Source organism: Malaya genurostris, chromosome 2 (assembly GCF_030247185.1).
Source record: "Malaya genurostris strain Urasoe2022 chromosome 2, Malgen_1.1, whole genome shotgun sequence".
Classification (NCBI taxonomy): Eukaryota; Metazoa; Arthropoda; class Insecta; order Diptera; family Culicidae; genus Malaya; species Malaya genurostris.
Window position 1 is genome coordinate 306,809,511 of NC_080571.1, and position 17,993 is coordinate 306,827,503.

General features: G+C 40.2%; 1 protein-coding gene across 5 annotated transcripts in view; it reads left to right on the forward strand.

The window, feature by feature from the left end:
- Positions 1–17,993, forward strand: part of LOC131431005 (insulin-like growth factor-binding protein complex acid labile subunit) — a 770,466-nt gene that overhangs the window by 279,937 nt on the left and 472,536 nt on the right. The gene's annotated exons all lie outside the window — the stretch shown is intronic.

Here is a 17,993-nt window from a genome sequence, read left to right on the forward strand (position 1 = left end):
TTGAGAAATGATGCCATATATGTGACATAAACGCTGAAGCATGCTTTTGCGAATTACTCGAATCAGTCTGGATAAATTGCTGTCAAATATGAGCTCGAATTATAGTCAGAAATTATCTGAGAAAAAGACAACAAAACATTTTTAAGAGACTGTTTCGGTCAAAGAGAAAGGCATTATCACACCACTAGGTGGATTAAGAATAGGTTTTTTTTATAAATATTTGTATGTTTATGTATTGCAAAAAATTGAACACATTTGTAGTATCTAGTATTTTGTAGTATTCGAGCAGGTGAATCAAGTCTCCGAATCAGGGCTGAAAATTGTCGCTTTTTAAAATGAAAGAATCAAATCTAACAGCCTCACCATCGTTTGTTTACTGTCTGATTTGAAAGACAAACGAAGAGAGACGAAGCATTTTCGTCTTTCACTTCAACAAAAGAGAGTATCAATTCCAACATCATTCGTTTCCCTACAACAAGATGAAATTAATATGTCGTCTGTAGGTAGATTCAGTCCAATTTCAATTCTCATTCTTTGTTCAATATAATCAAAATTTGAAGAGTTTGGCTATGAAGTGTGTCTAAAATAGGATAAATCAAAGTTTTTACACTCCTGAACCTCTTAAGAACGCTTTGGAAATCAAAATTACTATAGATACAAGTACCAACAGGTAAAAATCAATGTAAATCGTTTTCTGTCATTATCGATTCTCGAAGCTTCGATTGAATACCGATACTGTATGCTATACCATGTTCACTGAACACCAAACATGAATGAAAAGGAGTCCTTACACGATCATTAAAAGTGTCCTTACTAAGTAGTACAACTAATGCTCGTCATTACTGCATCACTGTTCATCATAATTTTTTAGCATTATGCGTTCATCATTAATGATGGAATAACTTTTGGTGTAAAATATGTTAGATCTGATGCTTTTTCATATTGCTACAATTGAATTTACTTTTGAAGCGAAAAATTAAACCTAATACGATTTATTAATTTTAGTTGTTCGACGTAAAGCCGTGCTCATTTTTTCACCTTAAAATTTTGTACAATTCAAATCAAATTCAAGAAAAAATTTTCGAAATGGCTGATCTGAAGAAACAAAATTTGATATAAAATTTGAAATTGTTTGGCACATAACTAGGAATACAATCATTTTTCAAAAAGAATGTTTGCAAAGGGTGGTTTTGTCGCAGTTCGGACAGTAGAAATATGTCATTATGCCATTATAACTATTTCAATCAATCGATAAATGGAATTATTAGAGTATGTATTGTTTTCGAAACATTCGTCTTTATAAAGTTACTGAGTTCAACAAAATTTGATTCTTCAAAAGTTTTTCGACTCAGTTCAATGACTTTATTGTCACTGCATCCGTGATGCAGTATATTTTAAATTTGTTCCTTGCTTTTATTGAAAGCTTATGCATTCATTGAAACTCTCGGTTCGACTCAGTTCGTAGAGAACGCATAAAGCCTCGGTGTGTGTATGTGACGAAAATATGTTCCCTAATTGAAAGGTCTTATGATCAGTTTGCCATCAGAAATTCCATACAAATTTGGTGCTTAAGCTTTCGAGAACAACCGCTTAACGTAATTAGAGATAACTCCAAAATATTGGCACCCTTCTGGCCAATGGATCTCGTTCTCATAATTTGTTAGCAGAACTGAGAGTTTTCGTCATTTTCATATTCACCCGGTTTGGCTCGCTTAGGGATATTTTCTATCCACAAACCTTCGAAGATGGCTCATCAAAAAAAAAAAAAGCTTTTGCAGACCTTTCGCAAAAATTACTTTTCGAACGGGATCGAATGGTTGGAAAATCGCTGTAGTATGATAAATATATCGACTTTTTAATTTTTAATTGAATAAAATAATGAAAAACCAATTAAACACACATTTCTCATTCCCAAGAATGCTACTTTCCACCTCACCTAGCAGGAAAAAAACGAAACAATGCTGACAACGCACAGCCATGAAAAATTTCAATTTAGTTCAATTTACCGAAAGCTCGCAATATATTGTGGTTCACTGGTTCAAAGCGGATTGTGACTCGCCGAGTCAAATCGTGTGGATGGAAGAACAAATTCAAAAGTTTCACACTGTTTCCATGGCTTCGTTGACAACCGGCTCCGTTCAGTCAGTAAAGATTTGGGGTGCCCTGCCGAACTCTGATCGCTTGACGTGCCCATTTATTCCACGTCTGTACGGACGTTTATGCAAAACTATCCGGCGTTTGTTTACTTCTTTCCATCTCGACTGACTGCAATCTCAACCTTGGCTGACTGCATCCCAACAATCAAACCAAAAAAAAAAAAATGCCGAAGCTTGTCGGCAGCTGTGCAACATAGCAAGGACGACGGGAGAACTCGCCTCGTACGGTCGTTCATTTTACACAAACGAACTGCTGCTACTTACAATGCTGCATCAAGTTTGCTACTACTTCCGGTGGTGGGATGTAAGTGGGTGTGAGCGAGCGTGCGCCTCCTGAAGGAAGCGGGTTCTGAGATTGCACGGGAAAGCTCCGAGAGTGTCCAGGGAAAGGGAGGATTGGGGGAGCTGCGGCGATTCTATTATTCCAGAGTCCTGACGACAAGTCAGCCGCGCTCTGTCTTGATCTGTGGTCCTGCTTATTCAAGGAAGTTTCGTTGTGTGCATGTGTTCGTGTGTGCCGACAATGATAAGTATGTGTGCAGTAGTAGTTCCCATACCAAACGTGTGCGGTTTTATGCAGTCAAATTGATAGGGAGAAGAAATGGTTTCGACTGAAAGTGGAAAGTTTGCTGCCGATGGCCCAGACACTGGGTCCGGATGCAACGGATATATTCGTGCATTACTGTGTGGGCTTTCTATTGTGCACAACGAAGTGAAAGGAAAGCTATTTGTGAAGTTCTGCACACGAAACGGCACGTACAGACTGGGGTCTGTCTGGCCCGATGTGCTTGCTCTCGTCGTCGTCGTCGTCGTCTTCGCCGTCTTCGTCTTCGCCGTCTTCGTTGTGGAGGAGTTAGTTCTGCATTGTATTTAGGCACTCTATACCTATTCCTCGATGCACGTAAGTAGCTGCAGGGGAACAAAAGCATTCCACCGAGCATTGCCGGGCGATGCCGCTCTTTGTACTCCGTGGATTGCAAAATTATGAGCACTAGTAAATGTGTCAAATTATAAGCACAATAGTGCCTCGACAATGAACAACATCACAAATGGAAGCTCTGGCGAAATGGGACGCCTCGGAGAATGAATGCAATCGAAATCCGAAGTGGTTTTCTTTACGATGAACTGAGTTCAGTAACAATAGTTGAGCTATTGTGAGTACAATGTTGATATCCCCGACGGAAGAAGGAAAAAATTTCATTCGTGCAAAGTATCTTTCTCTCATAGTTCATCACAATTTACGAGCTGGGGGGCGGAACGGATGCTTTCTGCCCGAGAAGAGCATTTTCTAAATCTAAACAAATTGCTGCAGTGTTTGTCTATCTGGTGCACCAGAAAGACCCGACCGGTCGTTTAGATTCCCCGCATCCAGGTGGGTTGGCTTGCATCGTTTGGTATTTTCCATTCATCTGGTCTGCTCCCGGTGATGCAAATTTATTATTAAACAAAAGGGTGTCTTCGATAAAACTGGGATAGATTTATTTGAAAGACTGTTCATGAAAGTAAACTACAACAACAACAACAACAACAACAACAACAACAACAACAACAACAACAACAACAACAACAACAACAACAACAACAACAACAACAACAACAACAACAACAACAACAACAACAACAACAACAACAACAACAACAACAACAACAACAACAACAACAACAACAACAACAACAACAACAACAACAACAACAACAACAACAACAACAACAACAACAACAACAACAACAACAACAACAACAACAACAACAACAACAACAACAACAACAACAACAACAACAACAACAACAACAACAACAACAACAACAACAACAACAACAACAACAACAACAACAACAACAACAACAACAACAACAACAACAACAACAACAACAACAACAACAACAACAACAACAACAACAACAACAACAACAACAACAACAACAACAACAACAACAACAACAACAACAACAACAACAACAACAACAACAACAACAACAACAACAACAACAACAACAACAACAACAACAACAACAACAACAACAACAACAACAACAACAACAACAACAACAACAACAACAACAACAACAACAACAACAACAACAACAACAACAACAACAACAACAACAACAACAACAACAACAACAACAACAACAACAACAACAACAACAACAACAACAACAACAACAACAACAACAACAACAACAACAACAACAACAACAACAACAACAACAACAACAACAACAACAACAACAACAACAACAACAACAACAACAACAACAACAACAACAACAACAACAACAACAACAACAACAACAACAACAACAACAACAACAACAACAACAACAACAACAACAACAACAACAACAACAACAACAACAACAACAACAACAACAATAACAACAACAACAACACTTCGTATCGAACACTCGTTGTAATCGGTCGCTTTGGTAGAATCTCCCCAAGTGTTTTCTGTAGAGTGCCTATTTGTGGATTGCGACCGTTTGTTACGGGTAATTTCAGTGCCAGTGTATGGGATCGGAGCTAACCCATCCCGATCTAGTGCAATTCGATCCGTTGTACGGATAAAAAGTGCATTTTTCGATACCACAAAAATCGTTGTGATAACACGTGCTTACAGCAACGAATCTCCATATTGGCTGCCAAGGTCGAGCTCTGCCTCCCGGACGGTAGCCAGCTCGGACTTAGCCTTCCAGGCGTAAACTGATAGCCATCGGCTATATTGTATATGTGCAGTGAAGAATTGTGTGATAGTGAGAGTGTGTCTGAAGATACTGCTTAGCATCTACCGCCATCGTAAAACCAAACACGTGGTCAGCGTTCATTGGTTGCTGTGTTGAGAAGTTTTCTGCACACCAGCAGCAAGTATTATTATAGTATTTGTTCGCTCTTTCCTTCTCGCTAGCATATCTTTGTAAAGCGTCTCCTTCACCTTATTATGAGCGAGGGTGGAGACCTTCCCCCTCAAATGGCAAACTCCTCATCAATATGAATGTTATAGAAGACCAAAATGATCTTCCTTTCTCTGACAATCCCCCTCGTACTCGCGTGTGGCCGATCGGTTCTGCTGGGCCTTATGTGGTATATTTCCGGTCCAAAAAAGATGAACCGCTTAATTTGATGCAAATATCGCGCGAACTGGCTAAACATTATCCGGACGTGATTCAGATAACAAAGGTTCGAGCAAAAAAATTGAAAGTGGTCGTAAAAACTATAGAGCAGGCGAATAGGATCGCTCGCCACGATGCTTTTACACGGAGCTATCGAGTCTACATACCAGCGCGAGAAGTAGAAATTGACGGCGTGGTCACGGAAGCGAGCCTGAATTGTGAAGACCTTCTGAACCATGGGGTTGGTTGTTTCAGGGACCCTACACTTCAGAAGGTAAAAATATTGGACTGCAAGCAATTGAATTCAATAAAAATTGCAGAGGATAATACAAAAACATATTCTCCATCAGGCTCGTTTCGGGTGACTTTTGCTGGATCTGTCCTTCCTAACTTCATCCTTCTGGACAGAGTTCGCTTACCGGTTCGACTTTTTGTGCCGCGGGTGATGAATTGCACTAACTGCAAGCAGTTGGGCCATACAGCAACCTATTGCGGCAATAAACAGAGATGCATTAAATGTGGGGGGGACCATGTGGATGATTCCTGTGGTAAAGAAGCTGAAAAGTGTCTTTACTGTGGGGAAAATCCACATGAATTGAGTTCATGGCCCACGTACAAACTGCGCGGGGAAAAATTGAAGCGATCTCTTAAGGAACGTTCCAAGCGCACTTTCGCAGAAATGCTGAAGAACGCCATGCCACCTGTCGAATCGGTAAACTTTTATGATTGTTTGCCTTCTGACGAGATTGACTCCGATGACCCTCAAGAGGGAACATCCTTTGCTATGCCTAGCGGTTCTAGGAAAAGAAAGCCAACCTCATCTCCTAAACTGCCTTGTAAAGGCCCAAGGGTGTCCTCTGCGGGGATCAACAAAGTTACAACACGAGGAAGTGCTTCACAGAAACCGAAGCAAAAGGCTTCTGGTCTGGCAAACTTAAGATCAGACCAAGAATTTCCATCACTTCCTGATACAACAAACGCCCCCAGTACCCCCAAAATTCAACTAGAGAATCAATCAAGTGCTGGACTACTGAAATTCTCTGATATTGTGGACTGGATTTTCAGAACCTTCAATATCACTGATCCTCTTAAAAGTATGATTATGACATTTATGCCAACAGGTAGAACATTTTTGAAGCAGTTGACTGCTACATGGCCCCTCCTTTCAGTGATTGTATCCTTCGATGGCTAACTCATCGAACGGGGTTGAGGATTCAATCACTGTCTTACAGTGGAATTGCAGAAGTATTATCCCGAAAATTGATTCCTTCAAAATTTTACTAAATAGTGTGAAATGTGACGCGTTTGCATTATGTGAAACCTGGTAGACTTCGAATATTTCCCTCAACTTCCACGATTTTAACATTATTCGCTTGGATCGAGATAACCCCTACGGAGGAGTACTTTTGGGGATCAAAAAGTGCTATTCTTTCTATCGAATTAACCTCCCCTCGATACCAGGTATTGAAGTGGTCGCATGTCATATCACAATCAAAGGCAAGGACCTTTGCATTGCTTCCATTTACATTCCCCCAAGAGTCTCGGTTGGGTTCCAATGGCTCAGCGATATCATGCAACTTCTTCCTGCGCCGACGTTAGTTTTAGGAGACTTCAACTCTCACGGTACGGGATGGGGTTGTCTTCATGATGACAACAGATCAACCGCGATCTATGATATTTGCGATAGCTTCAATATGACTATTCTGAACTCGGGAGAAATGACACGGATTCCCCCACCACCAGCAAGACCAAGTGCGCTGGATTTATCCCTTTGCTCGACCTCGTTACGACTAGATTGCAAGTGGGAGGCAATCCCTGATCCCCATGGTAGCGATCATCTACCTATCGTAATTTCAGTCGCCAGGGGATTGAGACCATTGGAGACAATCAATGTTTCGTATGACCTCACACGAAATATTGATTGGAAATGCTACGCAATCTTGATATCTGAGAAACTAGAAACAACACAAGAACTTCCTCCGGAGGAAGAGTACACGTTTTTGGCTGGCTTGATTCTCGACTCCGCGATTCAAGCTCAGACGAAACGTGTACCCGGCGCGAAAACTAACATCCGTCCTCCCAACCCGTGGTGGGACAAAGAGTGCTCATCTCTGAACGCTGAAAGATCTCTAGCATTCAAAAAATTCAGAAAAAACGGAACATCTGATAATTATCGGAATTACACGGCGCTAGATAAGCGAATGAAGAACTTAGTTAAAGCAAAGAAACTAGGTTATTGGCGACGGTTTGTTGACGGATTAACAAAAGAAACATCGATGAGCACTCTTTGGAACACTGCTCGACGAATGCGTAACCAAAACACGACGAACGAAAGCGAGGAATATTCTAACAGCTGTATATTCGATTTCGCTAAAAAAGTATGCCCCGATTCTGTTCCGGAACAGAAGATCTCCCGCGTCGCGATATCGAATACAAACGAAACACCGTTTTCGATGGTAGAGCTCTCACTTGCGCTTCTGTCATGTAACAATAAAGCCCCGGGGCTAGACAGAATTATATTCAACTTGTTGAAAAATCTGCCTGACTCTGCCAAAAGGCGCTTGTTGAATATATTCAACAAGTTCCTCGAGGGTAATATTGTCCCTCATGACTGGAGACAAGTGAGAGTTATCGCCATTCAAAAACCTGGGAAACCAGCCTCCGATCACAATTCGTATCGGCCGATTGCTATGCTCTCCTGCATCCGGAAGTTGTTTGAAAAAATGATTCTCTTTCGTTTAGACAATTGGGTCGAGACTAATGGCTTGCTTTCAGATACACAATTTGGTTTCCGCAAAGGCAAAGGAACGAACGATTGTCATGCGTTGCTCACAACAGAAATTCAAATGGCATTTGCTCGTAAAGAACAAATGGCATCAGTTTTCATAGACATCAAGGGGGCTTTTGACTCGGTTTCTATAAATATCTTATGTGAGAAGCTGCATCAGCATGGTCTTTCACCGATTTTGAATAACTTTTTGTATAATCTATTGGCTGAGAAACACATGTACTTCGCGCATGGTGATTTGTCGACAATACGATTCAGCTACATGGGTCTTCCTCAGGGCTCATGCTTAAGCCCCCTTTTATACAATTTTTACTTAAGTAATATTGATGAATGTATCAACACATCTTGCACGCTAAGACAACTTGCTGACGACAGCGTTGTGTCCATTATAGGACCCAAAGCTGCCGATCTCCAAGGACCATTGCAAGATACCCTCGACAACTTGTCGACATGGGCTCTTCAAATGGGTATCGAGTTCTCTACGGAGAAAACTGAGCTGGTTGTATTTTCGAGGAAGCGAGAACCAGCACAATTACAGCTTCAACTAGGGGGTGGAACCATAGCTCAGGTCTTCACATTTAAATATCTCGGGGTCTGGTTCGACTCAAAAGGCACCTGGGGATGTCATATTAGGTATCTGAAACAGAAATGCCAGCAGAGAATCAACTTTCTTCGTACAATAACTGGATCATGGTGGGGTGCCCACCCAGGAGACCTGATCAGGTTGTACCAAACAACGATATTGTCCGTAATGGAATACGGATGTTTCTGCTTCCGATCCGCGGAGAACACCCATTTTATCAAGCTGGAAAGAATTCAGTATCGTTGTTTGCGTATTGCCTTAGGTTGCATGCAGTCGACTCATACGATGAGTCTCGAAGTGCTCGCGGGCGTCTTACCATTGAAAAACCGATTCTGGGATCTTTCATATCGATTGCTAATCCGATGCGATATCTTGAATCCAATGGTGATTGAAAACTTCGAAAGGCTTGTTGAGCTCAATTCTCAGACCCGTTTTATGTCCTTGTATTTTGATTACATGGCTCAGAATATTAATCCTTCTTCGTTTGCTTTCAACCGTGCTCATTTGTTGGATACTTCTGATTCTACTGTGTTTTTCGACACATCCATGAGAGAAGAGATTCGTGGAATTCCGGATTACATACGCCCTCAAGTGACCCCTAATATTTTTTACAATAAGTTTAGAGCAGTCGACTGTGAAAAGATGTTTTACACTGACGGATCAAATCTCAACGGGTCCACAGGCTTCGGTATCTTCAATCAGAACATCATCGCTTCTTACAAACTCAGTGATCCGGCTTCAGTCTACGTCGCAGAATTAGCTGCTATTCAGTACACCCTTGAGATCATTGAATCCTTGCCCGAAGACCATTACTTCATTGTCACGGACAGTCTAAGCTCAATAGAAGCTCTCCGGGCAATGAAGCCAGGAAAGTATCCCCCATATTTCCTGGGGAAAATACGGGAACATTTGGGAGCTTTATCTGAACGGTCTTATTCAATATCGTTAGTCTGGGTCCCTTCGCATTGCTCCATTCCGGGCAATGAAAAGGCAGATTCTATGGCCAAGGCGGGCGCATTGAACGGTGAAATTTACGAAAGACCAATTTGCTTCAACGAATTTTTCAGTATATCTCGTCGAAGGACTCTCGAAAGTTGGCAAACTTCATGGAGTAATGGGGAGCTGGGACGATGGTTACACTCCATTATCCCGAAGGTATCGACGAAACCTTGGTTCAGAGGGATGAATGTGGGTCGTGATTTCATTCGTGTGATGTCCCGGCTCATTTCTAATCACCACATCTTGAATGCACACCTCCGGCGTATCGGCCTCGTGGAGAGCAGTCTCTGCACTTGCGGTAAGGGTTATCACGACATCGAACATATTGTCTGGGCATGTACCGAGTATTGTGGCGCCAGATCGCAGCTAATGGACTCCCTTCGGACCCGAGGTATATCACCCGGGGTTCCAGTACGAGACGTGTTGGCTCATCGAGACCTTCCCTATATGTCACTCTTATACCAGTTCATAAAAATCATCAACGTACAAGTCTGATCTGTGTTCTCTCAGAAACCTTTATCCCATTCCACGTGGATGTTTAAGCCAATGAAATAAAAGCGAAACGAGTCCTTGCTTTTTTGCAAAATGAGCTAGTATTCCTTAGAAAGTCTTCACTTATCCCCCGATGATATTTCAGTTCAACCTCGATCCTAACATCCGCTCGCAACTCCTCATCCAACATATGTTCACCATCTTCTTCGGAACTAACAAGATCTTTGTGCTGACTCTAATTTTGTTTTGCTCCCCCTTCTTTCGTCTCTTCACTATCTCGACGTTAACTAATTAGATCTTTTCGCTGAGCTAAGTAATTTCACTTTCTTATCCCTTTTTCCAGCAACATTTATTTCTCCTTGTTTCACTCCTTTCAGTCGATGATCAACGCGCGGGCCACCCGCCGGGTTCTCGCTGCCCGGGGGTGTTTCCCGCGGACCCACACGAAAGAATACGAAAACCATCGATGCGTACCAACGTCACCAGGATAATTCAGCGTACAAGTTCCAACCGACCAGACGCTGCCGATGACTAGTTGGAGACTACATCCTTGAAATCTGATCTCGAAATCACATCACGAAATAGAATAAATTACTCTAAATTTAAGTAGTAAAATTAATGCCCTCGGCATTTTATAGCTTAACGCAGTGTGCCTTAATATATATTATTGAATAAAAAAAAACACAAAAAAAAACAACAACAACAACAACAACAACAAAATTTACAGATTTTGCAATATTATTATTTTATTATATCAATTATCTTACATTTTAATAGATAATTTTTGCATGTCCAATTATAAAAGTATAAATACATTTATTTATCACCGATCACTCATTTTTGTAAGCTTGCTCAATCGTTCAATGAAATCTCTATGAAAAGAATGAGAAGGGATAGGCTGACAGTCATAAATTTTCATAAAGACTGTTCCAGAAAGTATGGACGCAACCAACAACCGCTGCCATTTCGCAATGGTTCAGAATCTGTCAATTTTTATGGCTGCGTCCTGTTGTTTACACTCTTCTCTAACCACTTGTGCATTTGTTTATTCGTTTTCATTAGTTTGTTTCGAAATGCGTGGACTTTCAGCAGAACAACGTCGAAAAATTGTGTACAAATGGTGCACAGGACGCGGACTGTCACTGAGAAAGATAGCAAAAATGGAAGGAGTAAGTGAAAAATCCGTGCGAAATGCAATCAGGAAGTTCGGTAAGGATAACACCTTTAAGGATAAACCGAAAACGGGTCGAAAAAATGGTCCTGCTAACCCTCAGTTGGATAAACGTATACTGAAGGCGTTCGATCAAAAGAAGGAGGTTCAGTTCGGAATGTAGCCAAAAAAGTGTGCACTTCGAAGTCAAATGTTCTTCGTGCTAAAGAACGTTTGAATCTGCGAACCTATAAGAAGCAGAAACAACCAAAACGTATTCCGAAACAAGAAGCATCGATCAGGCCGAGGTTTCGAAAGCTGTACAATACGATTCTTGCTGGAAATTTGAATTGTATAATCATGGACGACGAAACCTACGTGAAACTCGATTACAAATCCTTGCCGAGACCACAATATTATACGGTGCGAGAATTGCCGACAACTTCGACCAATTGAGGAATTTTGGGCATTAACGAAGGCACATCTTAGGAAACATGTCTCGGCAGCCGAAACCATTCAACAGTTCGAAATTTTGTTTTTAAAAAGTGTCAAAACTTGTCGTCAAGAAGTCTGTACGGAATTTAATGAGGAACGTTCGCAAGAAGGTGCGCCAGCTAGTCTACAATGGCTAAGTAGCAAATGTTGAGAATAATATTCTGTTGTTGTAGTCTAATATTATCAGTATATCGAATAAAATTTGAATATCTAACACTTGTGAATTATTTACAGCGAAATCAAAGAGCGTCCATACTTTCTGGGACAGTCTTTATTCGATTGAAATGAAATTTTGACGTACTGGCTCTAAGCAGTTAATTTCATATTCATATATGAACACGAGCAGACTTGAAATCAAGTCTACGGATTAGAGCTCAGAAAAAAGTGGCATCACTCCTCAACGGTCGTTGGCTCTGATTTTATTGGAGCAATAATCATCAGGTAGATCGCCAGAATCCAGTCCACGACGTTCAAATGAAATCGATATAATTGGATTTAGGGGTACTTTGTGTTAATAATAATCCACTGTTTAGTGTGGATTATGGACCGGTGGCGTTATTCGTGAAATACCGGCCGATATGTTGGAGATTGTGTGCCAAAATTGGACCTTGCGCATGGGCCATCTAAAACGGAGCCGCGGCCAACATTTGCATGAAATACCTTTTAAAAAACACAATTTTTTTATGGAGAATTCAATAAAAGTTGCTTAATCCATCGACTCAATTCAGATAGTGCCATCAACAGACCCTAAAATTGTCACGCATTTTCAATGAAAAAAAAAACTCGTTCCAACAACCTCATTTTCAATATTTTACTGTCTTATTCGTAAATGACCGACACCAGAACAAACGAAGAGAGACGAAGCATTTTCATTGTTCATTGAAAAAATGAGAGAGTATAATTGCCATCGTCACTCTTTCCTCTATGACAATACGAAACCAAACTAGCGTCTGCAGGGAGTATAAGGAGAATTTCAATTCTCATTCTTTCATCGATGTATTGGAAATCCGTGATGCTCTGTACTCTTTATAGACAGTGACTAAAATATGATAAATCGAAATAATTACAAATAAAATATGATAAATCGAAATAATTACATCCCAGAACCTCTTTGAAAACTAAAACTACTACAAATTCGTACAACAACAGGTAAAAGTCATTGAGAAAACTTTTTCTGTCATTTTCGATTCTCAAAGCATCGGTTGAATACCGACACTACATACTATGGGATTTTCACTGAAAACAGCAAATGGCTGAAAGGGCAAATGAAAGAAAGAACACAATTTTGAAACTACTCTTCCGCTTATGTCATTGACGGGACATGGATTTCGTTCTCATAGTTCGCAAGCGAAGCTGAGAGTGACATTAATTTCGTCTATTTTGAACCAATGAAAATAACTTTTATTAGCTCTGGCTACCAATATTATTCTGCGATCAAGTTTGATGGTAAAAAAAAAAGATTTTCATCTTCGTTGAAGAATTATTATTATCTTGAAATGTTGCCATAAATTCTCATTTAATCAAGATACAAATGCCGATAAATGATACAAAATTTTTCGAATGTCTTTACCGAATGGACGACAGGAAACAAAATATTGTTTTACGAAGAGCAGTTCAAATGAGCAAGCTAAAAGTTCGTATGTTCTAGTTTAGCCTCAATAATGTATTTTTCAACAAAAAAAAAATACTTTCGATGTTTCAAACATTGGCCATTCCCGAATAGGTTTTTCATTGAGAAAGCCCCGATTTCCAATTCCAGATTGACGGGACAAAGTGAACGAAAGGTCCAAAAAAAGTATTGCGTATTTCATACTTGACTAGACTTCTGCGGGAAGATTATTTGCGCAGTCCGTTTCCCTCAGTACACATATACAAATAAACTCAGTGTATGGAAGCTCATCCCGGGTTGGCGGTTCAATGCATAGGATGCTGGTCTTACAAGCCAGTTGTCGTATGTTCGAGCCCCGATCTGGAAGGATTCTTAGTGTCAGTAGGATCCATAGTACTAGCCATGCAATGATTCTGTACACTAAGAATCGGCTGCGAAGTCAGTTGAAACAGAAAGGCCAAATTCCACAAAAGGAATGTAATGACAAGACTTTGCTTATATGAAAGCTAGTGATGCCACATTTGTATCTCTAAATTTACAGAGTTCTAATGATCACTGCAGATATTTATTGACCCGCAGTTTCACTTATCCTCAAATGCTAAATGGACATTTTTGAAATTTTGTGTGCAGGACTATTATTTTTGCCGGTTAAAAACGATCTTTTTACTGCCGTTGAAGCGGATTGATTGCACAAACTTTTTAAAATCTGCTTAAAAATATAACCTGCCATCGACAAGTGGCTTTTGTTCAAATATTAGTGTACAAGGTCAACCATCCAACTTTTTTTTGAACTAGCGGTTATTTCGACATTGGTAACCTTAATGTTACTTCTGATTTGACAGAAACTTAGTTTTATCCTTCCGCTGAACGAAAATGGTTGTGTATACGCTTGAAGAACGCGTGAAAATAGTGCCAACTGGGCTTGCGATCAGCTTGAAAAAGACACCGATTTTTGCAAAAAAAATCATCTCCTCGGATGAGGAACATTTTCATCTCGGGGAGTTATTAAGCAAAATTGTCGCATCTGGGGGCGGAAAACCCGCACGCAATCATGGAAAAGCCGATGCATCCTCAAAGAGTGACTATTTGGTACGGATTTTGGTCAGGTGGCATCATTGGGCCATTTTTCTACGAAAATGAGGCAGTAGCCGCCGCCACGGTCAATGGCGAGCGCTACCGCGCCATGATTAGCGATTTTTTCTTCCCGTTACTTGAAGAGTAAGACTTGGACACCATTTGGTTCCAACAAGATGGCGCTCCGTGCCACACAGCCAACGCTACGATCGATCTTCTGCGCACAGTCTTCGAAGATCGAATTATCAGTCGAAATTCGGATGTCGTTTGGCCGCCTCGGAACTGTGATTTGACGCCATAAGACTATTATCTTTGAGGGGCTGTCAAAGATAAGTGTTATGTGGACAAGCCAGAGACAATTCAAGCCTTGAAGGACAAGATTCGTGCAGCCATAGCTGAAATAAAACTGCATACAATCGAAAATGTACAAAAAAAACTGGACCGACCGTAAGGCGTACTGCAAGGCCAGCCGAGGCAGCTATTTGAATGAAATTATATTCCATAATTAACCGGAAGGATTGTACTTTAATATGAAAAAATAAATTTTAAAATCGGATAAACCGTTTGTGTTTCATTGAATGTTTGAAAAAATGTTACATGGCGGACCCTGTAGGCAAAAAAAGTTTCTGTCAAAATTTTAATCGCTGGAATTAACAACATTTGCTTGATTTTTTTTCGAAAACCACTGAGATCACTTTTACAAACTTTGATTAAAATGAAAGGGGTTATGGTCACAAATCCCGCAATAAAATTCCATTCGGACCAGGCTCCCGATTCCAGAGTTACGAATAAAGAAGCATTGAAATGGGAAAAACTCATATCTATTTGCTCAGAAACCACTGAAACCATTTTCGCATACTAAGATTTAAATGAAAGGTCCTATGGTCCCAAAGTTAACCTTTAAATTTTATCCGGTTCCGATTTCCAGTAACGGAAATATAACAGGGAAAGTGTTAAAAAATTCAAACCTTGAATAAATGTGACTGTGAAAAGACCATACATGCTCATCAGAACTGTGCCGAAATCGATTTCAATATTTAGATCTTGTCTGTTGTCTTCGGAAGTAGAAAAAATGTAAACGAAAACTTTCAAATAACGGAACCCAGTTCCATTTCTTCGAGATAATCAACCCGATTTTCACCAACTGGAGTTCAAAACAAAAGTTCATATGACCTCAAAGGTAGCTATGAAATTTAATTCAGATCCGACTTTTGCCTCCGGAATTACAGGATAAAAAATTCGTCAAAACATCGTTTGAACTAGTCGAACATTTTAGTCTTGTTATCTGATAACCATAAGAATTTTATTAGCTATTTTGACACCGGAAACAGTTATCGAACAATCTGAGCAAGGTGGATTAAAACAGCTTTTTTTTACTCTCGCGGTTCAAAAGTTAGAGAGTATTTTCGATGTGCCATTTTAATCGGACACACCCTCTGCGGCCAATTCTCCATGGTTCGAAGGTTGCTGGAAATGTGACTCAATTTGGTACGTCGATGAGCGTTTGAAGTATTGCGAACCGTATCACATTCGAACACATTTGCAAATGTTTTCTCCTCGAAACGTCAGAGTCATTGCATTCGGTTATTTTTCGAACACCACAGAGTTCTCTATGGAAGCAGAAGAATCGATTCGACTAGTTGAGGCGGCACAATTTATAAACCCCCATTCTGGGAAGATATTCTGAAAGATGCAAATGCAAAGTCTCTGTCTGGATTCACTGCGCTTGACCGGATGCAGAAGGATCCCGTGGAACGCTGGCACAGTCTTATCAGGCATTCGACTAACGTCTGGCTTCTGCTGGTGATTCCTTGCGGGCCCCAGTGAGGGTGTGTACAAGTGAATGCAGTTTTTTCGAGTAGCAACAGTAAATGAATCACTATTCGTTGCAAGAACTTTTGTTAGGATGAAAAAGGATACACGAATGCTTGAGCCGTCTGCCAGACCGAAGGAAGAACACTTCTTCAGTCATGCATAATCCAATTCATAAATCATTTTCCTCTCGCACAAAACGCTTCATGAGCTTACTTTTTTCTTGTCGACTGAGAAGGATTTTGTGGGAAGCTGGATGCGGTGTGGGTGGAAATAAATCCGCCGAATGTTAGATTTGATTTTCTATGACAACTGATTGCCGGTGTGGAGGCACAACATTTTATGCTCGAATAAAGGTTTTCTGTTTTCGGATGTCTGTCACCTATTCGTACCGGTTCAGTGTCTAAACGATGTTTAACAAAAGCATAGCAAAGCCAGGGTACTACATTTTGAAACGGAAGATGATCTTTTGTTTCTACTGACCCCGAAGCCGATTCATCAGTGTACTGGACAAATGCATGGCTAGGTGCTACGATCGTACTGACACTAAACATCCTTCTAGGACGATAACTAGTTTGCGATATCAGCTCCTTAAACTCTGAACCGCCGATCCGGGTCATAGAAAAAATTCATCCATCTATTTTCTATTGGCAAAATAATACCCGTTTCGGATCTTTTCCCGGTATGAAACGATTCCGGTCGTAAGGATGATTTTAAACCACCGTGCTAGGTATTCTGCACTGAACCGGCACAAACATGTGTGTATAAATCGACCTTCAGCCCAACACCGCTCGATAGGTCGCAACGTCGCACAGTGATGCCAAGGTGTCAGAAATCCAAAAAATAAATTTATTTTTTTCCTGCACTGTATTAATTTTTTTGAATTCTCAGATAAGTGAAGAATTACAGTTTAAAGTATAAAAATTTTTGAATAAGAAATAATCTCTCCATATCCTCTCAAAGATAGGATATTGTAAACTTTCTTTTCATCCTTCCATACAAAATATATGGCGCAATGACGATGTTTTGCGATTAGAGTTCTATATAGGTAGGAAAGGGCTGCCACTGTTCAATAGTATTTGATTTTATTGCATTTTTTCTCAACTTTTCAGAAAACACCATGCGATCCTGCACATTTCTGCACCTTAAAGGTTATTTTCAATTGTTTGCGGGGTCGACAATAAAAAATCACAGAAACAAGGGCCAAACTTTTGTCGGTGTCAGTAAAATTTAAATAAACGGTTTTATGATAAATAAAATCAGAATATTCATAACATGCATAACATAAAACACCTATATAAATGTCGTTATATAAATCTATTTATAATATATCAGTCGTTGGAATAAGCTTTTAAAGTTTCATGATTTTTAGTGAGAGTATCATTGCAAAGTATAGTCCATCGTTATATTCCACCACTAAGACTCGGATACCACGTTTGAAAAATTCTTTTTCCTCAGATTCGACAAATGAATCGATCCAATTTTTGGTGGTGTCGTAGCTGACCTGACAAGTTATGCGCCATGGATGGGAGTAAATGGCAACCGTATGGAACAATGCCAGGTAAAATATGGCGGCTTGGGCAGAACTTTTCATTGCAGCGATTATGAAAATAAGCTTTTACAACTTTCGAAGCATGGAGTCTTGCATTGTCATGAAGCAAAAATACTATGCCATGAAGATCTTCATATTGCGTCCGCTTTTCATACAATGCTTTGTCCAAATG